Source organism: Pyxicephalus adspersus, chromosome 10 (assembly GCF_032062135.1).
Source record: "Pyxicephalus adspersus chromosome 10, UCB_Pads_2.0, whole genome shotgun sequence".
NCBI classification, from domain to species: domain Eukaryota; kingdom Metazoa; phylum Chordata; class Amphibia; order Anura; family Pyxicephalidae; genus Pyxicephalus; species Pyxicephalus adspersus.
In genome coordinates this window covers 38,158,019-38,184,945 of record NC_092867.1, presented here as the reverse complement: position 1 = coordinate 38,184,945, position 26,927 = coordinate 38,158,019, and the positions used below count along the sequence as shown (strand labels likewise).

Sequence of the window (26,927 nt, the reverse complement as noted above, 5' to 3'; positions counted from 1 at the left end):
AATATTAAGAGAAAAACACATATTGAAAACAACAGCTCCAGCTCCATGTACAATTGTAAAACAGATGCAGCAACAGTTTTTTTTTTTTTATTATTTTGGGAAAAAGGCATATAAAATAGAATTTATAAAAAAATTAACAGAAAATGTCCTTTCTGTTCTATAAAAACAAAAACAGAGCCATCATATTCATATTTGTTTAATCATATGATCTCCAGGAATTCTCCTGCATGTAATACCCCTTTAAGTCTTCATGCAGTTACTATAAAAGGCACAATAAACAAAGGCATGCATTTCATCTTGTGAATCCTCTCTGCTCTCCTAGTAGTAGGAAGAGGGCGCTTTAACATTCCCAGAGCCATCACCTTCCAGCAGCCCATGACTGAATGGCTGAGCATCTTGTGAACATCTGATTTGGGTATTAGACTCTGGAGAGCCCTGTGATCAATGGGCGTGTATAGGGGGTGACATGACACGCCGCTCAGCCTGCACCTGGGTCTCTCCTTGTCTCTCCTGCTCGTCACATCTCATCTGTAGGGGGATTTGTGGAGTCACCAAAGCAGCAACTAGCATGACATCAGCTGAGGCTAGTTTAACTCGCTGAAATATTCATGACATGGCAATAGGAACTGGTTGCTTTTAAAGTGATCCGCAGCGCCTGTTCTAGTGTGCGCAAAGCTTGGGGAAGCACAGAAGACCTGTGCTGGAATTGTTAGACTTGGCTGGAAAAGGAAGGAAAAGCTCACAGTGGCTGCTTGAAGCTCAGTGAGAAAGTTGTGTGCTGCTACTTTCTAGGCACATTGATGCCACCAGCGCCTGATGAGTCTCCATCCTGCACTCACAGCAGCCAGGGAAGAGTGACTGAATGTGTTCTTAGGGGTAAAAAGAAGACAGGGTGGGAGGGAGAAGAGGGGGAGCTTGTATGAGCATCAACTGGACTGAGGGGGAATGAAGGATTCTTGTGGCACTCCCGAAGTTGTTCTGTACTCTGGAAGGAATTAATAAAAGACAGAGGGGAATATAAGGCAAGGATTTCCACCCTGGAGCATCCATCGGGACGAAGCAAGGCAGACCCTGATCCTAATTACTGTGCAGCTGCTTCCTTAACACCTTAAGGTACAGAAACGTTTAATCCTGGCATATTGTTATATCTTCAGAAGGAAGACCAAACCATTTCCTCTTATTTCATTTATCTATACTTATACTCAATCTCCTTTCTAACACACCTCTAATTCACCTGGCTTTATCTTTTTTAAAAACATTAGGTGCTTCTTTGGTGCACACTTTGTACTATATGTTTTGTACATTTGCAGTTTTGCCTAGAGTAATAATATATAGATGTTTGATATGTCCACAGTCTATAGTAGAAAGCCATGTGCTTCCAGGACCAGCTTCTGCATGGATTGATTAGCTTGTGATCATTTAAAAAAATTATCTGATGGGTCTTAAAGACACCTCATAAGACACATTTAAAATATAGTTGATGTATTTGAGTTACATTTCATTTTAGTTTTGACATGCCTTATATATGTCTAATATTTGTATACAATACACTGAATAATATTACCATTGCAGTGTGTATGCTTTTTTATTTTTTGTTTATAAATATCATTATACTGGGAGATGTGGACAATGCTTGGGGAATGTATGCATATTACACTGCAAAGAAAAATTCTGTATGTGGAATTGTCATATAGCTCTTTGGAGAGGTGAAGAATATTACTTGTGTTGTAAACGGCTGTAGGTGTGAATTTCATATGCAGGATTTATTCCTGTCCAAAAGCTAAACACGCAAAGGCAACTCATTGTCGTTCATCTGATGCTATTGGAGCAATCCCAGTGAATCATAGTGTAGTAACAGAATGCTTTGGATTCATATAGACATCCCACACATGAACATTTGCCACCATATTATGGTATCATTCACATTGCTGATTTTAAATGTATCTTTGTAACCCCTTCATTATCAGGAACTGGTCTATATCTAAGATCAGCAGTCTTGTGAAATATCAGACAGTAGTGACATTTGTCTGCCAGTCCTGCTTAAAGTTCCAAAGTTTCTTGAGGCTGAATATAGTTAATGGTGTGGCAATTTGAAAATTTATTGAAGCCATGAATCACTATCATGGTATATTTTCCTTTTTTGTAATACTACTGTAAAACTGATACTGCTGAGGTGATGGTAATTGTACATAATTATGTTTTAATGCATGTTGATAGTATGCTGAATGGTAATGGTCAAAAAAATGCTCCTTGATTTTTCGGATGCTGGTTGTCAGCTTTGTGCCTCTATTTGTGTGTAGATCATAGTAATTGTGCATATTGTATGCTTATTGCCTCCGAGTCCTATGCTGTGCCAATATTAGATTGTAAAGAATTTACAGATTTATATGAAGTGGAAATTTTGTTGTCTAGAAGCCATAAATGCCTTGTTGAACTGTAGCTATGCCAGTCTGCTGTGAACATTAGCTTTCCACTTGACATTTGCTTTCTAAATTGTTAGATATCTCCAATGAAATGACATAAATTATCCATAAATAAGATTGTGTAGTTTTATTATGTATTCTACGTTACGTATTACCTATTCTTTAATTTTACATTTATTGTGTGTACAAAATGAATTTTTTGGTTTAACAGCAAAGATAGTAAACTTAAAGATGTTCTTGGACAAGATCACTGTACTCCACCTGCATCTAAGTCACCATGTCAAATATTTGTAAACAGACCTAAAATCTTGCAAGCATGCAGCCTGTGTATCCATTTTGCAGCTGACATAGGTGGAATATTATAGATGTGGTGATTTGCTTCACTAGCTGTTCTCAAGCCATGGTATAAGTCGGAATACTTCACTTCAAAGGATATCTGGTAAACCTAACTATGAATAGCAATCTAAGTGTTAAAGTAACAAACATGAGCATACAAAAGAGAATAGACTGGGCAAAGTCATTTTAAAACATAAAGGCTTCTTGAAAAACCTTTCAGTATATCTGGAAGGCACTACAGTTAATTTAAACATTTAGGAATTGAAATAAAAACACACACACACAACTGGCTATACTTGGTAAACATCTGATTTTGCATAGTGGAGCATGGTAAAATAAAGTTTGGAAATCCTTAAGGCAATGCGATACCCCAGCAAGCAGAAATAAGGAACACTTATTTTTTACATTTTAGTAATCTGTTATTTTACAATACCAATGGTTTATATTTGTGAGTAATGGATACACCACTTATTATACTTCTGAGTAATGGATACTCATAAAATGTTTACAATCTTTCTTAAACTGCCTGAGCTTGTATAATACATCACAATTGCACAACACATTCTTACCTGTTGTTTACAGACTTAGTATATAGTCTCAATTGTTTCTTTTAGCCTGGCCATTAGTTAGATTTTTCATTGTTCAGCTGTACCTTGGGTCTTCTTAAATGTTCGACTTTTTTTTGTTGCCCAATATTCTGTCTTCATCAACAGCAGCGCTCCAGATGTTTCTCCAAATGTGAAATGGGTATGTGCAAATAAAAAAGGTGTTGTTACATCTTGTGGCTTTTTTACAGTTTTGTGGGAAACAATTACCGGTTAGCAATTCACAGCTGTCAGTCACAAACTGCAGGTATCTCTTAACCAATTATTTTCTAGATAAAGAAATATTTTCCATTGTTTGTGTTGTGTTCAGGACTTCGCTGTATACATTTCTATTTTTCACCTTAGAAATGCTAGATTTATAGCCTATATTTCTTTATCTGACTTTTTTTTACATTCTTTTCCTTTTAAATCTAGTCTTCCAGTCTGTTATATATAATGTCCATTTAAACTTCTTTCTTCGGGGCAAAATGACTTGGACACTTTAACAGGGAAAATGTATAGTAATTTGCTTTAGGAGCCAGTTAACCTTCAGAGAACACCTAGACCTAGGCTAATTGTTGTTGATTTCAGCCAGTTTGGGTGAGGCTCAATATGACTGTATCAGTATCCCTACAGATTAATGTTCTTTAGGGAGGTGCTGGTCAGCTGTGCCAGAGAGTTATCCTCAGATAGGTCAGCTGCTAGAGGTTTGTGGCTTCCCTCACATAAACTTATCACTGATACTTAAGCATTTATGCAATCAGTCATCCTTTAATGTCTTTAGGCACCTTAAACAATGACAACTGGTATACTGGTAAAATTTCAGAAGTATAACCTGGGCAAAAACTTCTCATTTAAGTACAACTAGAAGTTAATTCAATACTCTTTGTTTTTTTTTTTTCATTATGTATACAATTTTATGTTTTTTGTCAAAATCTTTACTTTTATTGTTATGTAAAAAGGATTTTGGTACCTTATGTGGAATTTCATCTATGCTGGACACACAAATCAACATCTTATGGATCCAGCATAATCATTGATTGTAATTGTGTGTTAGGGTTAAGATAAAGCTTCAAGATCCCATATGGCCCATGCTGATCCTTGTTTATTTTAAATGATATGGGAAATAGGGTGTCTGATCATCAGCTGTGGAAAAAGAAACAAATACAGAATTCACTTTTCACCTAACATGTTTCTAAATGTTCTGTGTGAGCTGTAGATTGCTACAGCTCAATAAACAGCAAGACTGATGAAAAAAATAATACAATTTTACATATGCCAAGAATTTATTAGACACAAGTGCTAATCAGTCAAATACAAAACAGTTTATCTAGCTGTGAACTCTATATTATGGACAGAGCAAATGTATCCAGTATTTAAAATGAATATATTTCATTATATCTCGGAATAATCCTTGTATCTGAGGTATATATTGTTGATGTCCGAATTGATGATATAAATATTTGAATATTTTAGATTTTCCTTTACTTTTAATTCTGACGACCATGATCATCAGGACAAATGGAGTGGGATGAATAGAACCCACACCACACAAAAACACCACATACAGAAAACAGTTAGCTTGTAAACATTTTTTATTTATGCTGAAGCATGATATGTAGTTTTAGAAAGTTTCTTATAGTTGTGGCTCCAGAGAAGCTGCATAGGGTTGAAAATTTATTGAACTACCAGAACTTAAACATACCTGTTTTACCTATTTGTACTGTCATTTGTACTGTTCATCATGTGTTGTGTTTGGTAATTGTGACCATGCATGATAATTAGCCTGTAAAATGGACTAATCTATGTGGATGAAGGCAGGCTGTTTTTGGTTTCTCCATGTTTAAGATTTCATAGATTATTGCCATTGGGGAAATCAATCTGTTTGGATTTTTTTTATCGCATTCATCATCAATCATTGAAAAGATTGAAAACAATAGGTGTGAACATTATCTTTATTGTGAAGCACCAGCTTTATATTTAGTATCCCCATATGTGTATTTTATAAATGCCCTTCTTGTGGATTTTTTTTTTGTCTAGATAAAATATAGGAGGTGTCCAGGGACAGTAATTACATTCAGCACACAAAGATGCCAATACTGTTAAACTGTATTTGTTTGATTTTCTTTTGGGATATTTGAACAAATCAATATGTTAAGCATTTTTTTTAAAGTGGGGAATTGTTTTTTTTTTCTTTTCCATAAAATTTACCAATAACTGTTGAAAATCTTTGAGTCACTGATTCTGCATATGTTTAGAGAAAAACAATCTGGCTTTTCTCCAATTTGTATTTGCTTCATTTTTGCTCAGAATCTGTAAATCAGAATGACTGATTTCAAATTCAGCCAGACAGCTAGCATTATCAGAAGGAAATGGCAGCTAGCATACCTCTATGATGCTAGGTATACCTAACCCACAAATGCGATATGTTTAGATAAATAAATAATAAATAATAATAAATATTAAATAAATAAATGTCTATATAAAGTAGATGTTTACCTTTTAAGAGGCTAAGGGAAGCTTTCTATTACTTTTACCTTTTTAGCATTCAAATTTGTTGTTCCCAGTAAAATTCACATGGATCATCGACTTTGTTTAGGTGATAAAACTATATGTGGGTGTTGAAATATGTACATATTGTATGTATGCTGTCACCCTTTCCCTACAGCCGAAGCTATAGAACTATATAGTCTATACTAGATGATACAGCTTTTTTTAACCCAGCATTATTACTTTGGAGGAAGAAGCTGGTTACTTACACTTCAGCAGCATCAACCCTTAGCATCTGCATCTTTCTGAATGACAGCAGTCCTCCACCCAAGCTTACCGGCCTGGTAAGAATGTATGCTGAATTTGTAATTGTTTCTGCATAGAGTCTTCTCCAGAAACAGTTTTTGCATCGTCAAACTTTATGAATGTATTTCTTCAAGCTTTAAAAAGCATATGAAACTGTATTTTAGCTGCTGAGAATCATTGTCCCTAGTCCAGCTGCTGTTACCAGAAATGGCATTCTGGAGTCACCTCTTCCAATGGCCTTTTGACTGCAACATCTATTAAAGGTGTAAAAGAAACTAAAAAAAAGCAAAACCTGATGTGCAGCTCCGTCAGCTGAAGTATTTCTTTTTTTGTATCTATGCAGGCTTTATATGTGCTGTAAAGTTCACTTAATTTGCCCTGCGAGTTCACATTAAACCTGTGATAATGTAATATATATACTAGATCCTATGCATAATAACAAAAGTTATATTATCACAGAGGTAAGTGAGAAAAAAATAACTGCTATTACCTCATGTCATTTACCATCTTGGTGAAATGGCTTCACTAATGTCTAAAACACTAACATGGGCCAGGTTCAAAGATTTGCAGTGTGCTTGTTCTTTGTCTATGAACTATGGAATCCAAACCCATATATAACATATTTCTGTTATGAATGGTGAACTTTAAAAGCTGATAATTAGTTCAATAGGGATAATTTAGTGTGATCAAATTGTACTCTGCTAATAAAATAAAACTTAGTCATATTTTCATATCCCTTCATATGTTTTAAGGATTAGTGTACACCAAGACTCCGATCAAGGTCAGATAGTTGGATGTTTCTTTGGCATCACTCTAACAGATTTTTACTAATTCTTTGTGTGCTGAAGTGCTAGGTACAGACATCTTCTTTTACGTAGGAAGACAAAAGATCTCTTTTGTGGATGTCAGTGCTAATTGACACTTCTGTCAGAGCTGAACACACTTCAGACATTGCATGTACATCCGAGCTTAGAAAGGCATCCATGAATACTGACTCTTATGAGAGATCCAATATAAAAGCCTTAAATATAGTATAGTAAAAGCCACTGAGTGGGGGTCCTAACAGCAATATAATACATCTTTGAAATTATAGATCTGAAAGAGTTTACTGTAAAAAAAAAATGATGTAATATTTACAACTTAACATATAAAGTAAGCTATTATCCATTCATAAGAAGCAGTGCTAACATGCATTAAAAAATATAAGCATTACAAAAATGCATACATATGGGAGGGTTATTTACTAAAAGGGGAATAATCTGGTCATCTAGGAAAGTGATTTTTCCCTTTCTAAAGTGAAGGTTAAGAAAAAAGGTAAACGTGTTTACTTTTAATACTCATTTATGAACCCTAGCTACCTATCTTTGTAACAAAGCATACATGCCTGTCGCATACCCTTTATATTGACCTATATATGCTATATGCTTTTATTGATATCTAGAGTAGGTCATGTATCTTTAGTTTAACAGTCTCCACCACATGATTGTATAAAGGGAAATGGATACACATACTACTGACTTGATGTATAATAATATTTGCTAAGTGAAATACAGTATTTGAAATATAGCCTTGAAGCCCCTTTCTCTTCTTTCCCTACCTTATACTACACACACGACTCATATATACCCCTTGACACATTTGACGGTGATTGTTCTGGTAGTTACCTACAAAATTACCATACAGTCCTAGATACAACCTGTTGTATACCTCATGTTGACAATCCGTGGGTGTTCAAGTCATAGAGGCAGTGAGTAAGGAGTTTTGAGCTGTTGTGATTCTCCAGTTGTTACTTACCAAGTCAGTGCACACTGGTAAGATCTGTATGTCAGATGTAATATTAAGAGAAACCTGTAGGGAAATTTGTAGAGCAAGCACTGACAGTTTTTTAGTAGATCTGCTGTAAAGAATGTCTTCATTACTGCCATGGTTAAAAGGAAGCCATGAAAATGGCCGTTTGAAGTGATTTTGTATGTTGTGTAAGTTTAACAATTGTGAAGCCTGTGAACCCTTTTAACAAGTTTGGTTTAAGTACTGAGAAAGGGAGATTGCTGTGGGTTTTTAGCACCTGCTGGTACCAGATCAAGAAGAATTTGCTAAGCCTGCATTATTCAGGCATGGTTTTGTGTTGTGCCAGCTCCACATCTGTGTGTTAGCTCATAGATGAACATTGATTTTATTAGCATTTTCCTCTTGTGGATGAGCAATCAGAGGAGAGTGAAAAGTGACCTGAGGTAACAAAGATGCTGGATGGTCTTCTTTCTCTTGTACCTGTAGGTGTAAGCCCTTCATGTCCTGGTGACAACATGAGAATAAAAAATGAGGAAAAAGGCAAATTTTGTTGAACAATCTTCTTATTCTCTGTGGTTCTAGGACACAAAGTAAGGAGATAAGTAAGGGTTCTAAACTTAATCCACTAAAACAGATCTGTTTTGCTTCTGCTTTATTCTACTTTAAAGCAACTCTATTGCTTGAAAATAAATACCCTGTAATAGGAAAATATGTATATAATCTGCATAAACTACTTTATATGCCTATACAATCCTTTGGGAGGATTTGGTGGAAATGGTCTGGTGACAGTGCCTCTTTAAGACTCCATCCAGGTTGACTGTTTGATACCACCTTTGGAAATAATAATTCATTGATTAGAGTTTGAAGATTCATTGTTTTCTTACCATCACTGGAATACCTAAATATAACACTTTAACATTTTTTTCGATGTGCTGCTAATTGCATAACGTTCCCCTGCATCCAACAGATAGCATTATTTTGACACTGGACGCAAAAGGCTGAATGTTTCTGCAATAATTCCTGTCTATTTGTTGTGATTACTGTTGACCTTTTTTAGGAACGTTTTGAAAAATACAGTTTGTTGCCGGCAGATTATTGCATGCAATTGCTGCTGCTTGATTGGGGAAGAATTGGTTTCTATTCACTATAGGATCAGTAATTACATCGGATGACTGTGTTCTTTCTATGCAAGAAATTGTAGCATTGTTCACAAATGCCACTAAATATAAAACGCACAATGAATTGCCTATTTTTTATGAATCATTATGAATACAAATGTAAACATTGCTCAAAAGCAAAACTAAACTTTCCTCTTTTTTTCTTCTGGGTCCAGGTCTTTGGTCATCTTGAGCTAAACACATCAGATCATAACAGTTGTAAAGACATATTTAAAACCTTCCCCTGCTATTTCTAATTTTTAGGAAAATGTAAACTCTACAGTTTACAGTTTTGATTATCATGTCCTAAGAAAAGAGACACCAGCAAAAAAATGTTCCCTCCATTGGAGCAAGCATTTACTTAGGCTTCATGATACCCTAGGTAAAACTAAATAAGGAGTCATTAAACTAATGGTAGATTTTATTATTGTTCACAACACATGGACTGCCGTATATCCTGTAAAGCAGTTACATTATACAAACCATCAAACATTGGAAAGGATAGATGATTTCATGTTTTCTTAACTATACAGATCACTATGATTCTTTTAAACATCCCATGTGCCCCTTACATTTATAGTCTAACCTCTCTCTTTCTCTCTTTTCCTCCCTATAGTCGTCTCTCAAAATTTGTGGCTAAACAGGAGAAACCTCATTCATTAATTGTACATATACAAGTCTGCTGCTGCCCCTTTTAATCATGCTCTGCTAGCCACTGGCTCTTGGGTATCTTATGGTAGTTGCCACCTTAAATGTTTTAAGCCCTTTTCTTGTCTTCCAAAGACTCCTGTGTCTGGAAGCTCCTAAAAACACCAATGGTCATGATTCCTAGGTCTGCATGTGTTAAATTGAGGCTGTCAGCTTTATGTTCTAAATCACATATGTGGTCTTTCCACCATCAGAGTAATTGTGAAGGAACATGATTTACTATTTTATAGCACATCTTCCACCACCATGAGCATGACTTGTAAAATGTTTTTTTTTTGATGCTCAAACAATGCACTTGAGTCTTTCAAAGATCTGACATTTATCTTGACTACACTTTACATGGTACTTAGATAAAAAATATGTAGTCAGACCATATTACATACTTAGAACAGTAAATAAACTTTTTGTTTCCAGTAAAAGACTTTAAAATAAGGCCTTAGGAATTATTCTCATTATCCTTGAACTAAAATACCTGATTCATCTGCAGAGGACTGAACCAGACAGCAAACAGATTCGTTGGAGCCTGCAGAAGATTGAGATGTGAGTTTTGCATAGTATTAGGGATTTCCCAAAGTTGCATTACTTGGTGTGGTGGGCAGGACTGGATTTATACTTTTTTCTCCCCTAGACCCCCCCACCAAAAAGCAGATATATATTATACATACCATTCAATGCGTCCTTTCAGTTATAGGTAGCCGCAAACCTTCCTTGTACTTTAAATCTATAAACTCTTTAATGGATAGTTCCAAAGAAATGCAATTCATATGCAAACACAAAGTCAAGGGGGACTTGTTCTTAGGGGGATGTTCTTACTACTACATTGTCAGTAAATTAGAGTTTGAAGAAGGTAAGCAGACAGTTATGTGTAGGTAAGTTATTGGGGTTCAAGGAATTATGTGTAACAGGGCAGTGCGTCTTGGGGGTAGAGTTTTTTATGTTCTAATAATGCCATAGTGATGAAATTTAAGGAGGAGTTAGGCACAAGTGTCCCTATCACGTAAATTGTGGTTCAAAAAAGGGAAGTGGACAGGATAGCATAGAGTTGACAGCTAAGGTTTTGTAAGCTGACAGGTATAGATTTAGGGGCCCCACCTCAATGCTTCCTTCTATGTAAAAGGCTCTGAGGGTCCCCAATTTGTATGATCATTTTAGGGTCCCTAGGTGCACAAAAGCACCCCCAATATTGTATTTTCACAAGTTTTTAAACTTGTGAACCCATATCTTGAAATTATTTATTGTTGGGGGCTGATAGCTATGAGGGTACAGTTTGCACCCTGAAAATTACAACAGTTTAGGACAGTGGTCGCCAACCTTTTTCAAACTCACTGACCACTAAATTTACCGGCTGCCTGCGCATGCGGTGTCTCTCAAAGGGGAGGAAACATCCCCCATAGTGATGTCATGATGCCAGAACCCACCCACTCTCCCATCGCTGGTCTGAGCCAAAGAGGTCTGTTCAATTTTCTTGGCAGTTGCTTACCGCTGGTTTAGGAGATTTGAATGTTTGAACACAGTAGTGAGGCTGCAGAATATGACAAGCAGCCTTTACACACAGCCATCACGGATGACATTGTACACACCCACTTGTACACGCGCCTCGGGTAGCTCGATTTCAGGAGGCGGCTAAATTTGATAGAACACAGATGCTGTCATGCAGGTAAGGAGGGGAAGGTGCGGGGGGAGTGAACAATTTCCACCTTTCCTTACCATGGCATCCTAGGTATGTTTTGTGAGAAGTCCAGCCCTGATTAAGGGGGTTACAGGGATTGCAAACTATTATTCTTGGGAGTCACAGGGGCCCTGTGCAGGGTGCTATAGCAGCGCAGACATCTTTTGCGCACTTACTTTTATACTTGTCCTTCTTCTTGTCCAAGGCTCTAGGCTGCAGGTGTTTTCATTTTGAATTGGATGGTATGAAGCAGAATGTTACCTAATCTGCCCCAACAAATCTTCACTAACCAACTGTGGGCTGCCTCTTCTTCCAAAACCTAACTGTCTGGTCTTGTTGCTCTGGCTCTGTTTATTCTTGTACAAAGATCATTTCTTTTTTTTTAAACATTATTTATTTATTTTTGTTCTTTAACAAACAAATCAGACAAAATACTGCAAATTCCATTAAAACAGGTAGGTACATATAAAACCATGAAGTGCATCAAAAAACATTTAACAACATTTACACACCTCAAAAATACCAGTACACAGTACAGAAACATACTCATGAAGACATACAGCTTCTGAGGAAGACTGGAATTCCTTCTAATAAAACCAGGTACGCAAACATTTCTCAGGGGTATCATGGAGGCTGGCTGTTAAATCCTCCATAAGCATAATCTCATTAACAATTTCAAAGATCATTTCTTGAATATAAACTGTTTAAATATGTAAAACGGTGAGGACAGAAGCTTGAGACTCCTCAAAGCTCTGGAATCTTTCAAATTGCACTTTGGTGGAGGTGTGTGATGGGCCAGGGCTAAATTAGGCTAGACTATGAATTTTCTTTTGTCACTGGAAACTTAGGGTAGCAGAGTTTTACATGGACCATTTGGGCACTGAGAATAGGTAGCCATGTTTCCTTGGATTTTATTAAGAGTCATTAAGCCATTGGTATCATAAGCACATGACTGTTTTAAGGATGAGTAGATTTCATCCCTCTAATATAATAACCTTGAAATTATAGCTTACTTAAATATAGCATGTGCACAGCGAAAGGGTATTCCATTTTCTATTTCTTAATAGAGTGGTCGATGATCTGTTACAGTCCCATACAGTGCTGGAAATTTTCTCTGACCAAGTAACTTGCAATGTGACCATTACAATAATCATTTCTCACTAGTGGTGTATGAAATTATTGAATTGCTGCCATAGCTAAGTTTGGTCATTTGTATTAGTGATTATAACACATGAAAGTATTTAATAGTGCAAAAAAATATTTGCAACCCTTACAGGAAATATTGTAAACAATTAGTCTGTGAGCTAATCAGGTCTTTCTGTAAATAGAGGTAATTATTTTATTACACATGATAAATGCATTTTTGTTTTGTATAAAAAAAATATGAAAAATGCATTTTTTATGTATAAGAAAATATCCTGTAACGTGCCTAGGATAGTTTCCCTTTAGTATTCTCTCCCACTTTTCTAGTCGGTGCTGTTGTGGCTCTTTGTATTCCTTAATGATAGATAGGTGCCCATTCATTGCTGACCATCTGCCTGCTTGTTTTACCATTACATGCACATCTGCTCAGCAGAGGGTTTTCTGTGAATGTCCCTTCCACCTGACTGCAGCAGGAAGAGTGCAGCCTTAATTGTAGTACTAACTCGGAATTAACAGTCTTAACTGCAGTTTTCTGACTTACTCCATTTTCATTTTATGGTCACAGCAATGCCTGTTGAATCTTAACTGAAGAGGTCATTAAAAAAGTGGTAAATCAGAAGGACTGCTCATTGAAATGGTAATATTTCTGTGTGGCTCTTGAAGGCTGCTTTTTCTTGCTTTGTTTTACTCTGACATTTCAGATTAATAAATATTTATTTGTATGTGTGAAGTAATCACAGCTGGATGTGCAACTAAACATACTCATTTAGCACGCAGTAAGTAACACATTGACACAGTAATAGCTGTGTTTTTTTTTTCTTTTCTTTTCTATTTTGTATGTGCATTAAAGTCATTGTTGGACATTATTTTCGTATGCACAGGATCATTCAGGCTGCAGACTTCATACTGGAGTATGGAATAAAAACTATGGCCTCCCACACATACAAGATCTAGGCTGAATATTAAAGTGCTCATAGTATAGTGACTGGGGTGATACTGAGTAGAGGTGATGAATGAGGCGTTTAGTGTAAGTCACCATTTAATATGAAAAGAATGGAAGGTTTCAGTTTTTATTTGTATTTGTCGTCACTTTTGGTTAAATTTCCCCTTTTCTAGAATGTCAGTGGAACAAATGATGAGGCAAATCTTTCAAATGGAGCAATAAATCACTTTTGCTAGGTAATCCTTAAAAACCTTTGTCAGGCTTTAATTGTCAATGTCCTCAGCAGCATGGATAAAACAAGGAAGGACTCTCCTACCACTGTTGTTTAATTTGGCCCTAGACCCACTGCTGAGGCTCCTTGAATACTCAACAGATTTTGAGGTCATACTTATATGTACCTAGAGAGTAAAAGTAACAATATTTGCAGACGACTTGTTATTGTATATAGCCAAACCCAAGGCTAGTCTCCTGGTTATCCTGAGTCTTTTAGCACAATATGGGTCGGTATTTGGATATTCTATTAATCTGGACAAATCTAAGGCTCTGTATCTGACTAACTGTCTTTTTCCCCCGTTGTTTGGTGCAAGGAAAAACTGCAGCATTTGGGAGCCAAATCACAAAGAAACCATCAAAACTATATGGTGCTAATCATAAGCTGCTATGGAATGTTATTAAAACTCAACTGCATAAATGGTCCTCATTCACTCTTTCCTACTTGGGAAGAGTGAGTTTGATTAGGATGATACTATTCCCCAAGCTTTTATATACCATTCAAATGCTACCGATTTTGCTTCACTAACAAGACTTAAAGGATCTCGATAGAATGTTCCGTACTTTTATTTGGGGAGGCAGGAGAGCTTGGGTGAGCATGCATATAATGCATCAGCTAGTAAAAAATAGAGGACTGAACTTTCCGGATGTTAAACTATACAATTGGGCAGCACTAACTAGGTATCTTAGGAATTGGCTCCATGATACCAATGATTACACGGACACGTTTTTGAAGCAACAAATAGTCCCAGCCTTTGCCCTAAATATATGCTGCATATGCATAGGGAGCTGCTCCCAGCTGAGGTGGTGTCTAATCCACTTCTGTACTCCGGTTGGCAAACTTGGCATAAAATTAGAAGCCGTTTTCAATTAAACAGTCATTCGTCCCTACACCTCCAACTAGTGAATAACCCAGATTTCCCAATGGTGCTCCAGGGCAGGTTGGAAAGGGAGAAGCGGGTAGTACGGCCACTGACAGTTAAATCCTTTGTTAATAGTTTGAATAAGAAACCCATTTCAGATGCTGCCGTAATGTCCTTATATCCATTTATGGAAAAGGAAGTTTTTGCATACCATCAGATTCGCTCAAATGTTTCTGCAATATCGCGAAAACTTTCAGATAGAGCCTGGTCTAACTCATTGGATAAAATGTTGCTAAGGCCAAATCCAGATAAGAGAACAATAGCTGAAGTTTATGCTAACTATAAACCAATTTTGAATTATGAAGTAAGGCATAGGGGATTTATCAGATTGAGTACTTATCTTCCGTCTAGGACCCCAACAGAAATTTTATCTGATTATCGTGGAGCCTGGAGGGCGATTATCGTGGAGCCTGGAGGGCGATTACTTCCTCCATGTACAGAGAGATGGTATTTACATTTTTTCATGGTGCATATGTTTTCCCCCACCGCTCATTTTTTTAAATGGGCCTAAGTGAGTACCCCAAATGTTTGAAATGTGGTGCAGTTTAAGCGGATTCATAGCACATGTTCTGGGTCTGTCCTCTCAAAAAAAGATTTTGGAGGCTAGTACTGCAGTTTGCATTGAGACATCTGGTGATGTTTTGCCCACGGTCCCCAACATGGGCTTTGTTTGGAGTCTTATCTGAACAAGTTAAGATAGCCAGGGCATGCAGTAGATTGCTCACAGTCAAATCAATGGTAGTTAAGAAGGCGATACTGCATAAATCGATAAGCACTGACCCTCCTACCCTGAGGCTATTTTTAGAAAAATTGAGATATGTTTTCCAAATGGACTGGGTAGAAGCCGCTATCACTAAAGAATCAAAAAAACACAATCCAGATGCATAGCTGGGAGTATCTGGAACTTACTAGATGCCCCCCTTATAGTAGCCTTATTTATTGTGGCCCTGCCATAGTGCTTCCCCCTACAATGACTCAATTATAGTACTTCAATGTAGAGCTCCCTCCATTATAGTTCCTCCTACCATAGTGCTTTATCTTGTTTTGCCCTCATCTCTCCGTTAGTGTCCCTGGTCCTTTGACAACCCACCAATCAATCACTGTGGACCTTCCTGTCTTTGGGACTCAAAGTAACAACTGTTTGTGGAAAGAGGAATAAAATGAGATACAAACAAAAAGGATATACATTTAGTAATGGTAACATATGAATATGCTTACCAACATAAACCTTGGGCTGCAAGGTCATTGTTAGTGTATACAGCTGGCTGATAATCATTAGGGGTGAAAGTGGTTGGCAGAGTAAATCTCAATATATCAAATCTGAATTTTTGCTAATATTGGTCAAAGAGAGACAGATTGGAACAGTGTTGTTACTGACCTTCCAGCATGCATTGTGTATATTAGTAAGCTTATTATGAGGCCCAAGATGAAGTGTGCATTGCTCTATATAGTATCTTACAGGCAGCATGTACCATAGCATGCTTAACCAGCTTCAGTTAAATCAATCATGAATAATAAAGAAACATTGTTGGATTACAATTACAGCATAAGCACTTCATGACAAGGCATCACATTGTGTGAACCATTATGAGCTATAGTTAGTTAGAGTTAGTTAACTGCCACTTTTGGAAAGAGCCAAAGGCAGCCCCATAATTCTCATATTACCTTTTTAAGTTATTTTTCCTACTTGTCCCTAGGGAGAGCTTGGCCCGAAATAGGAAACACCTATATACATTTTTCTTTGTGTACATTGTGTCCTCACTCTCTGTGGTCTCTGTGGTAGTAAAAGTTAAGGCTGTTCAAGTGCCTCCATAATCAATGCAAACGGAGAGAAACAAATCATTATTTAAAGGTGAAATCTAGCCTTGCATTCTATTTTGCCCAGTTTACAGGCTCTTTTCAGATACTGAAATCCCATATTCTGATTTCACTTCTTGCAGAGTCTGCCTCTTTCAGGGGGAGGATGTTCAGCATTATGAATCCCCTTTCTTCCTAGTTCCAGGCACCTCTTTTTATACTGGATTTAAACTAATTCAATCATAGTGGCTCAGCATTATGCATAAGTATTACCTAGTTCAGTATACCTGGATATGCAGTCTGGCTAAAAAAAGCCCACTCCTCCAGCATGTCATCTACTCATCAAGGCTTTTTATATTGTCATAACTCCACCCAAGAACAAGGCCATCACCACCAAGGCTAAGGGCCCTGGGAAAGAGTACTGAGGCATTGAGCTGTGTCTGTGATGTGCAGCCAAATCTATACTGCATAGAGAAGTCCTAGTATGTCATCAGAGTCTTAAATAAGTTATGTAATGAAATAGTTTCATATTTTTATCAGTATGATGATGAATGAGGAATCAATGAAGGCAAAATATAAACAGATTAAACTTCAGTGCATTTTTTTAAGCTGTGTCTGTGTAACAAACTATAAACACATGAGACTGCAAACTTTTTATGTAAACACTGCTGTGTATTAAAAAACATTTAAGAAAAAAAAAAAAGTTAATTTGGATTTTTGATTTTTTTGTGTGTGTTTAGTTGTAGGACAAACTCTTTTGTGTTCAAATCTTGCTCTTACATTTCCTTTTCTTATATTTATTCCTTCACAGGTACATCCGGTAGGTTGGTTGCTTGCTAATTAGAAGGATTTGTTTTACAAAGCGGTGGCTGCTAGATTAAATTCAGCAAGTGCAGAGGGCGGCAGGGAAGAAAAGCAAATCCCTTCTCCAAACTCCTCCACTTGTTCTTCTTACCTGCAGAGTAACAAATTACTCATACACCTGATGAGCTTGACAGCCACATATCTGTGTATTTGAGCCTACTGCGTGCTATTCCACTTCATTGCTACTTAGTCAAATTTTGTTTTGTCAGAAATGCTTGGGAGAAAAACATGCTAGACATGTCAGCCATTTACTTTTAAATCAGTGTTCAAACTGACTGCTCAGTATTAAAATGTTTATATTTCATGTAATGGGTTTAAAATTTTCAGAGAAGTCTCAGGGAAGAAGTGCAATCAGCAAGAGAATTGCTAATAGTATCCAGGAAACACTGCAACTGGTCTAAAACAGGAAGTGAACTCTAGCCAAGTGTCTAAATACACAAATAAAATACAACAACACGAAATACAAAAGGTATACCTGCCAAAGGTTTTTGTTTTAATATTTATCCAGCAGGACCCTGCCTGAAAGATACAGAGACTTGCCTTTTTTCTACTGTAGCTAAGTAATACAGCTCGGTCTTTTCCTTAACTTCAACTGATGACTGGACAGCGAAAAAAGTAACAGACTGAAAAGTTTATCTGCTTTTTACATCTATAGGTGTATTCCTTGCTATCACTGGCTCCTTATTCTTATCCTTTATGCATGAAAATACATTTATATATGTATTAGTGAACACACAGATGCATTGTTTGTGTCTTTTCTATCAACCTGAGGAAATAGCAAGGAAAGGCAGTGAACTTTTATAAATATTTTTTTTTTTTATTATAGTAAAGGATAAATTAAATATCTCTTTACATTTTTGGGTAAGGGAAATATGGTGTATTATCTGGCTGTTATACCCCCAGTAGATAAAAGGGTAGATATTTAGACTTTTCATGTCTTCCTCTTTCTCTTTCGCTGTATAAAGAATCTGTCATTGCATGCATTACTTATTGGTGTTAATAGTTTCTTCTTGCTCAGAGCCCCCACCTATCCACTTACCTCTTCGTGCTGTCAGGCACTTCTTTCTCCTTCCCCCAAGCCATCTCGCATCTTCACTTCATGGTTTCCATGCATATTTCACTTCCTGTAATCTCATCCAACTAAACTTTTACAGAACAATTGGCATTTGTGCTCAAACACAGTTATATCTCCTTTATAGACATCTTCTGATGTTTTTCAAATTTGACACAAAATTAAAGTCAGAACATGTTTAAAAACTATCATAACTATTCATATTTGAAAGTAGTCAGGGTTACTTGAGGATCAAGACAATTTTTAGGAAGAATGAAATTCCTGTATGTTTTTCATAGAAAAGTATTAGAAACAATTCCCCACAGCAAACAGTGAAAACCTCAATGTCCAAAGTAATTTTAGGTACTTGGCAAACAACAAATAAAACTACAGATAGATAATAAGTTTTTGTATTTTAAAATCACACCACAATGCTTGGTGAAACCTGAATTGTGCTACATGCCCAGGTATGCATGTTTGTAGGATATCCACTTCTGCATAGCAAACATTTCTTAACCATGTGTTTTATAACATAAGATACTTTGGTATTATTGAAATTTCCTGAAACTTAACAGGCTTCATTTGTTGCAACTCATAAGTTATACCTAAAGCGGATCTAAACTAAAATTGTTAGCTTACATAAAAGGGTAAACAACCGCTGCAGCGATAAAGACAGATTGGGACTGCAGAGCCTCCTGCCATACATATGTTATGTGCAGTGAGGTCGGCACTCTTTTTCCCCATTTGCTGCAGGCAAAAGGTGGAAGAAGGGGAAAGAAGATGGCGCCACCCAGCGGTTCATCCGTGCCGGAATGAAGACCCGATCCAGGAAACCATGGAAAGATTGACAGATGTGTGTTCCAATTTATTAATAAGCAGGAACAAATCTGATTGCACTAGCTTTACTTCACTTTACAGCTCATACTTGATTGGCTGCCAAAGGTTACTGCACACCATTGTTCTTTGCATTGTGGTATTATATAAGCAAGCACCAATGTGACCTTAAGTGTAGGAGATTGTATAAATAAGAGAAAGAGATACTGCTAGATATATTCCTATAATTGGCACCAAAGGGACAGAGGCCATGACCTACTATAGCAAGCTGTGGCAATAATTACATGGAAGGTAATAGAGTTATCTCTTTAGTTCTGTCACAGGCAACAACTTACTAAACCATGATTAGAAACAATACATCATCCGTAACTGCCAAAATACCGGAACCATTTCATGAACTGAACTACTGAGTAGGTGATGATGCAGTACTATACTTGCTGTCTTTTTTTCCTATTGATGCATAACCTTCTTTTTTTATAGTATTCTACCTTAAACACAAGCTGAAAATTTGCTGCACACAAGAAAAGCAAACATAACACGCTGTGAGTAGATCTTCTTGAGCTGTACCAATAAACTGAGCAATATCTAAAAGTTAAGTAGCTTTACACATTGACCTCTTGCACCTAAGGTCACTTTGCTTGAAACCCTGATAATCCCTGATAATTTATTTTGGTTATAGTGCTGCTTGTGGCCTTGAGAGAGAGATTTTTTCTTATTTCTTGTTCTGAATACATGTTAGGCTTAACAGGAAGAAAATAACTATTTCTCTATGAAGAAATAGACAGCATATAGAACTGCATGGAAATATCTCTGCTGTGGGGACACAGGGAGCAATACAAATCCAACAGACTTGGTTCACTTTCCCACCATTAAAAAGCTTAAAAAAACATATAGTTTACCTTTCTCAATTGTTTTACCCTCTACAATGTGTAAACAAATGTTTAGGTCTTGGAGAATCCTTATCATAACTAATTATGGGAGGGTTATTGGATGAGGAAATGTCGTCTACATATAATAGGTGCTGATATTAGAACCCTTACTGTATTAGTCAGAATTTCACACTGTCAGACCTAAGTATCCTGGCATCCCTCAGGACTAAAAGAATTCGGACTCACATGTCCAGGAGTCCAATTAAAATGGCCATAAAATGGCAACCCAGTACAGAACCAGTTGCAGAGGGCAGCGATGGGACAGGTAAGTGTATTTAAATAGTTTGGGATTTGGCAGGTAAGGTTATTTTACTACAGAATGGACATCCCATTTAGTTTTGGGGTTTAGGTCAGCTTTAGGTTTTAATGTGGGACAGCAGATACTGTAAGAGATTGTGAAGATGTTTTGCTACACTTTCCGAAAATAGAAGATTTTTCAGAATAATGAAAAGCAGTGTTTAATAATAAAATGAAACTCAAATGTTGCTGCATTAAATCTCTAAGGTAAAAAAGACATTACAATAATTTTTAGAAAACTTAAGTGCACAGGCCTACCTTTCCCTATTCAGAAAAAAAAGTTATGTTTGCCTATCTATGTATTTCCTTAGAATTACTTTTTTATCTTCAACTTAGAGCCATGTGTTGTAATAAAAAAATGCACCAGCAAATGCTCCCATTTCATCCCATTTTCTTTAAAGTGTATCTTTGGACATTTTTTTTAACTTTTGGATAAAGTAGTAAAGAGTTTTGATGTCTTTGTATCAATGGGGAAATTCTCATTTAATTCCTGTCCCAGAGACACAAAACGGTTAAAAATTTCCTGCAACATAAGTTTCCATTAGAATATTTCTTTTACCTGGTATTCTAGGGACAAATATAACATTTTTAATGATCATATCTCCCCCTTGCAGCACCAACAGCATTGTAAACCTGACAGAAGGCCAAACTCTTCCCTACTCTATTTAGGACCTTTCTAATTATACACACTGGGCCTGATTTATTAAAACTCCCTACAATTGGTGAAGATAAACTATAATGGGAGAATCTGAGTGATCCGGCAAACCTGGCATTCATCTGGACAAAGATTAAAAACATTTGCCACCAATTACATTAGAAATTCAGTCAAGGTTTGGCTGAATCACATAGATTCCCTTGTGGTTGTCTATCTTCACCAGTCTACCACCCCCCAGCCACACGCTCGCACACAGATCCCTGACCAGCATCTGCTTCCCCTGGCCTTATGTTCCTAATGTTCACACGCCAGGGACGCAGATGCCGGCCATCCCCAGGTTGCACAGATGCCCGGCTGGCATCGCCAGGGAAAGAAGATGCCGGGCATCACTGAAGGACGCCGTGGGCACCACTTACCAGGTAAGCTTTTTAAACTCCCTGGCAATTCCACCCCGAGTGTGGCTCGGGGTTACCGCTTTTGGTATGGATAATTCATTCCGAGCCACACTGGGGATTGCCGCTAGGGAGGTTAATGACCAAGTCAAATTCCGTGGTTGTTTCTTTTTGCAAATCACAGCACATGCTTCAGAAGTTAATGAATGTCTAGGCTCTGTAAACATTTTTTTTTGCTTTGTTGGTGATTAACTCACAGTGAGGATTTTATATAGTAACTGACATCATGCTGCCTGATAATATGTTGAGACAAACATCCGTCCTAATTACATTTATTAAAGTAATGTACCTGTTCCGACGTACATACAAATTCAACTTAAGAACAAACATACAGTCCCTATCTAGTATGTAACCCGGGGACTACCTGTACATGTGATCAGGGATGGATAACTCAACAGTTACATGCTATCATTCTGTAGTCCATAGTGACATAAACATGCAGAAAGTTTTCTCTTTTTTAGCTTAGATACTTAACCTTAGACTCTGAGAACAGCTGTGACTGTACAGGAAAGTCCAATATATATATGATCAGTTTTTTTTCTTTAGTGAATCGGCTGGGGGTGTTTGTAATGTCTATGAAGTTCCTGTTGATATACAGTCCTTTCTTTGATCCAGCTGTTATGGCTAGGTTTAGGAGACAGTGACCTCAAGTCTTAGTGTCTGTATTCTTTATCAGCTAGTGCTCCAGACATTACCAGACATTTCTAGGTTTATATATAATTCCATTAGTCAGTAAGGGCTAGTAAAATTCACAGTGGAAATGAATATATCCACATGCATCCTACCATTTCAAGTGGTATAGGTAATTTCTTTTAGCAATTCATGATGCTGCTGTTAAAATCCTAACTTTGACATCTTAGTGTTGAATTTATGAAGGCTGCATCCTGCTTCAGAACCCACAAATGATTACTGAATAATTATTGTGGCACACTAGCAGCAATGCTGCCTGTAGAACTCCCTGATTCAAGGCTGAAAGACCAATAAACACAGGCTTTCTGATTTTGAAAGAATATTGCCCACTGTGTTTACGTAAATGTAGTCTGGTGCTGCTGGCCCGTTTATTATTTCTGCCCTTGTAAGTGTTCAGGAACCATTAGAGCATAGCCCAGGGCCGCATGGAATGTGCTTCTACATCCATCGGCTTTACCTAGAAGCTTTTAGTCCACACTTAAGCTAAATGCATAGTGCAGTACCTGTAGCAAACTCATTCCCTAAACTGACCACAGCAATAAGAAAATGTATTGCCTACTGTTATTTTATATTGAACACCATTGTACCTTGAGTTGTCATATGAAACAAGCCTATGTAAGTGTTACAAGCATTTTTCTTCATGTAGTATTTTCTAGTTGTAGAGACTTTGATAAAGGCTGAACACCATATTTCAAAACATGGAGTGTATGTCTGCAAATATTATAGTATATATATGTTCCCTAAAAAGTCCCATCAGGGACTAAAGCTGCATTACAGTGAATTCATTCAAGCTTTTACAGGGTAGCAGTGTTTCATTTACATCATTGCTGTCTATTACATAGAGCTTTTGGTAGTAACACCACTGAATGCTCAGGGAATAGATGCAATCATTCAGATCTTTCCAACCCTACAGCTACATAGCAGGTGACAAATATATAGCTAAAACAGCCAGTGATATTTCAAATCAAGGACCCAGATACCACGAGAACTCTTTGAAGCTGTCCACTTCATTTGTATTTTAGTAAGCTCAAAAGAAATATCCTATTTTGAAAAAGGTGGGGAGGCTGAATGGGACATAAAGTGAACAAGGTGATTTATTCTTGCAGAATGTTTTGTTTTTTGTGCTCTCATAAACTACAGTGTTGTTTGTCTTCTAGAAGAGATAGGTTACTGCTGCCTCATTCACAGAGTGCTGGTCTGTGTATTGCCTGGGTGGGCTGAAAGCCAAAAATATTATATTACAGTGACATTAAAGGAAAAAGTATAGTGTATTCTATTGATAGAGGGTTTTGAGTAAGTGTTTCAAAATGTATCTTGGTAAAGGCTTTAAAGCTCAGGTTGGGTTTGGCATAACATGCAATGAAATCTGTCTATCACCTCCTTATTGCCCAGCTAGTTATCATCTCTGCCTTTGCCTCAAAGTAATGTCATTAGTGTAAAAAACATAAATTATTCTTGTATTATAATGCTTCAACCAGCCATATTGCACCTTTAGATCATAACTTTTTCAGAGGGAGAACTGTACATAGGAAAAAGAAAGCATTTTGTTCTTGCTGCCAGATTATTTGTCACTGGTAGTCTTCTTGGTTTCCTTGCACAGCAATTAGGGGCTTGTCTCTCCTCCATAGGTCAAAGAAACTTTCTTCTCACAGGGGATACCAGTTCATCACATTACCTACTGGATTCACAGAGGTAAAGTTATAATTATAATTCTGCTTTCATTTAAGAGATTTTTAGATTACCTACTAAAGGAGATTGTGCACTTCACTACTATTTAAACTGAATTCTACCACACAGCGAGTGTATTGTTTTTAGTATGTCAGCTGACTTAGGTAATAGGGAGCAGTAAAGCAGAATTATTGCCTAGCTCTGCAAAACAGGATGTAAACAAACAAATATTGCTGCCCTCATTGACAAAAAAATATGATCTTGATTATACATCTACACTAACATTGAAAAAAAAGGAAATTTCTATATACAGTATATTGCTGCCAAGGAATCTTCATCATCCAACATACTTTAGTTACTTCTTATTCCTGGCCCTTCACTGCACATGGTTGTTCCACTTACTAACTCCCACATCACGGTGTCCTGTAATGACCGGGGTGGTGACTGTCTACAGCACTGGCTGATGGACAATTGCATAGTTTAGTACTGTGTTGAACAATACAAAGCTAGCTGTGGTGGTAGGGAAACCAACCTTAACAATCACTGGCCAGTTGAGCCCCCCCTGTATTCCTTTAAAGGAAACTAAACTTACCTTTCTTCACTCCATTGCTGGTGCCGATGTTTTCACTTGGTCTTCTTCCAAGTTTTGGTCTTTGGTGATGATTGATGATCAACCAGGACATAATTATGCAACTTCTGTGCATGTCAGTGGAAGTTACTTCATCTCTTGCACCAGGGTATACAAAGATCAAACATTGGGCTTCCCATGTGCAAGTCAGTGTACATTTAACATAAGATTGCAAACAGGCAGGTAAATAGTTTTTTTTTTTTTTTGCTGAAAAGGTGTGTACTTTCTTTAAGAAAGAGCTATGTGTTTGCAATTTTTTGTTTTTAAAGTAAAGTTGCATTTTAAAAAAGTCAGTGTAAGCACCCAGCCCCTACATATTCGTCTTGATTGAAACTCAATCGGAATTCTGTTGGGCAATCTTGTACCAAGCACAGTTAGCAGTATTAGTGTTGGGTACTTAAGGATCTTGTTGCACCCCCCTCCCCCCAGGACTGCAAATGGAAAAAGGTGATTTAACGTAGTTAAATATACCCAAAACTGGATGATATGCTTTTGGCAGACTGATCAATTAAAAACTAAAACTTGCCATAGGCAAGAGTCCAGCCAACAAGAGCATGAATGTTAATATGACAGCCTGAAAAAAGGTAGTTTGTCCATGCCTGCAGATCCAAATGCCCTCCTGTAACTTTTAGTAAGATGGGTTAAAATGCCTTTTATTCAGGTAAAAATTGTCATCTGATACACAGTTTTGTGCAAATGTATTTGCTTTTTTTGAGATGTTTTAAACAGTCTGATTTGCCCTTTGCCAATATGTCAGGGTGTTTCCATGTACATTAAATTAACATCAATCTACTTCTTTATAGTCATTGATCTGCTTGTAAATGCAAATAACATAATTTGCATATAAATTGAATTTATTGGAGGGTAGGAATTGTATAGGAAGTTCTTGTACCACTGTTGCTGGTATGGTAATCTTTCCAGTGATTGACAGTACTGGGGTACTTGCTCGTGTCCTTTCTGTTTCATTTCGAACATGTTCTAACATTGCTGAATTACAGGGAAAATTCCAACAGCCAAATTCCAAGTGCACATAGCTAGTCCTCAGTTCACTAAAAGGTAAATAGTTACTGTCTGTGCAGTCAATCTAGAATTAATGCCTAATTGATGACTAATTGTTATCTTTAAAGTGGCTATATTTAAAGTGGCACTTTAGTACAAAAATCAAAATTTGTTAGCAAGGAAGTTTTTATTGCAGAGGAGACTCTATGTAAGTCTTCTGTAATAAAAGAACCTTCCTACTTGCAAGTTTCCATACGTAGCATTCTCACCTATTAGTGCTGATAGAATTTTTTTTCCTACGCAGATGTGCATTCCAGGCTAACCAATCAAGATGGCTAAAAATACTGAACTCAAAAGTTGATTGGACAAGGATGGCAGCATATAAACTCTCAGAGATTGCTGTACTAAATTTACAGATAAATGAAGCAGTCTTTAATTCCATTTTACAAATGAAGGGTAATAGGTAAAGGAGTGATGCAATTTATAGCAACAAATAAAATTAGATTCAATCAGTCAGGGCAGCAAATACAATGGCATGCAACTCCTAATGCTGGGAAGCCAGCATGAATTTTCTGTTTCCTGAACTTGGCTGCAGAAAGTGATGGTGCGCTGTATAATCGTATGGCATTGGACCATGCAATGGATCTCAGTAAGTGCTGTGTTCTTTGCAGTGGAAGTTCCTATGAATAATTTTGTTTGTATGATTTTGCTGGGGAATAATGTAAAAAATAACATTTTTTGGTATTACAGGAAAAATATGAAACAACATATGTGGGGTGATATTAAGATTTTTGGGGATTAGCCCTCTGAGCAAACACACAGAACAGTTTTTGAAAGGTTTGGGTCTCTTCATTATTCATAGTCAAACAAAACATAAAGGTAGTTTATATCGGCTCAAAAGAAAGTGCAGAGTCCCCAGTACAGTTTAGGAATAGCTCAACAGTTCATAAATTGAATAAACAGCTTTCAAACAACTTCAAAAAAAAAAAACACAGTTCCTGTTCAGCCTTGTCTGCAGCCTACATGCTGCTATTCCACTTCTCAGGCCTAACACCACTCCTGTGCTACTTATAGCCAGACCTCCAAAGTTAGGTGTGTACTTGGGAGAAATGGGAAGGCCCACCCAGTACCTTCCTTCAAAGTCCAGAGTACTAAAACCAACTAAAACAGACACCTTTGCAGAGTTGCTAATTCTGGCCTCCTTCCCAGAATACAACCATAGTTTTAAATATCCCATGCTCTATTTATTAGAGAAACATATCTTCCATCCCTGCAGTCCTGTACAGTGGTTTAAGTCTGGATTTAGATGCATTTTAATTTAAT

The 26,927-nt window shown here is 37.0% G+C and overlaps 1 protein-coding gene across 1 annotated transcript in view; it reads left to right on the top strand.

Moving 5' to 3' along the window:
• Positions 1-992: 992 nt before the first annotated feature.
• Positions 993-26,927, top strand: part of LOC140338851 (cadherin-23-like) — a 327,390-nt gene continuing 301,455 nt past the window's right edge. The window contains exon 1 of the mRNA XM_072423172.1: positions 993-1,113. The gene's annotated coding sequence lies outside the window, so the exon portion shown is untranslated. The remainder of the gene's footprint in view (positions 1,114-26,927) is intronic.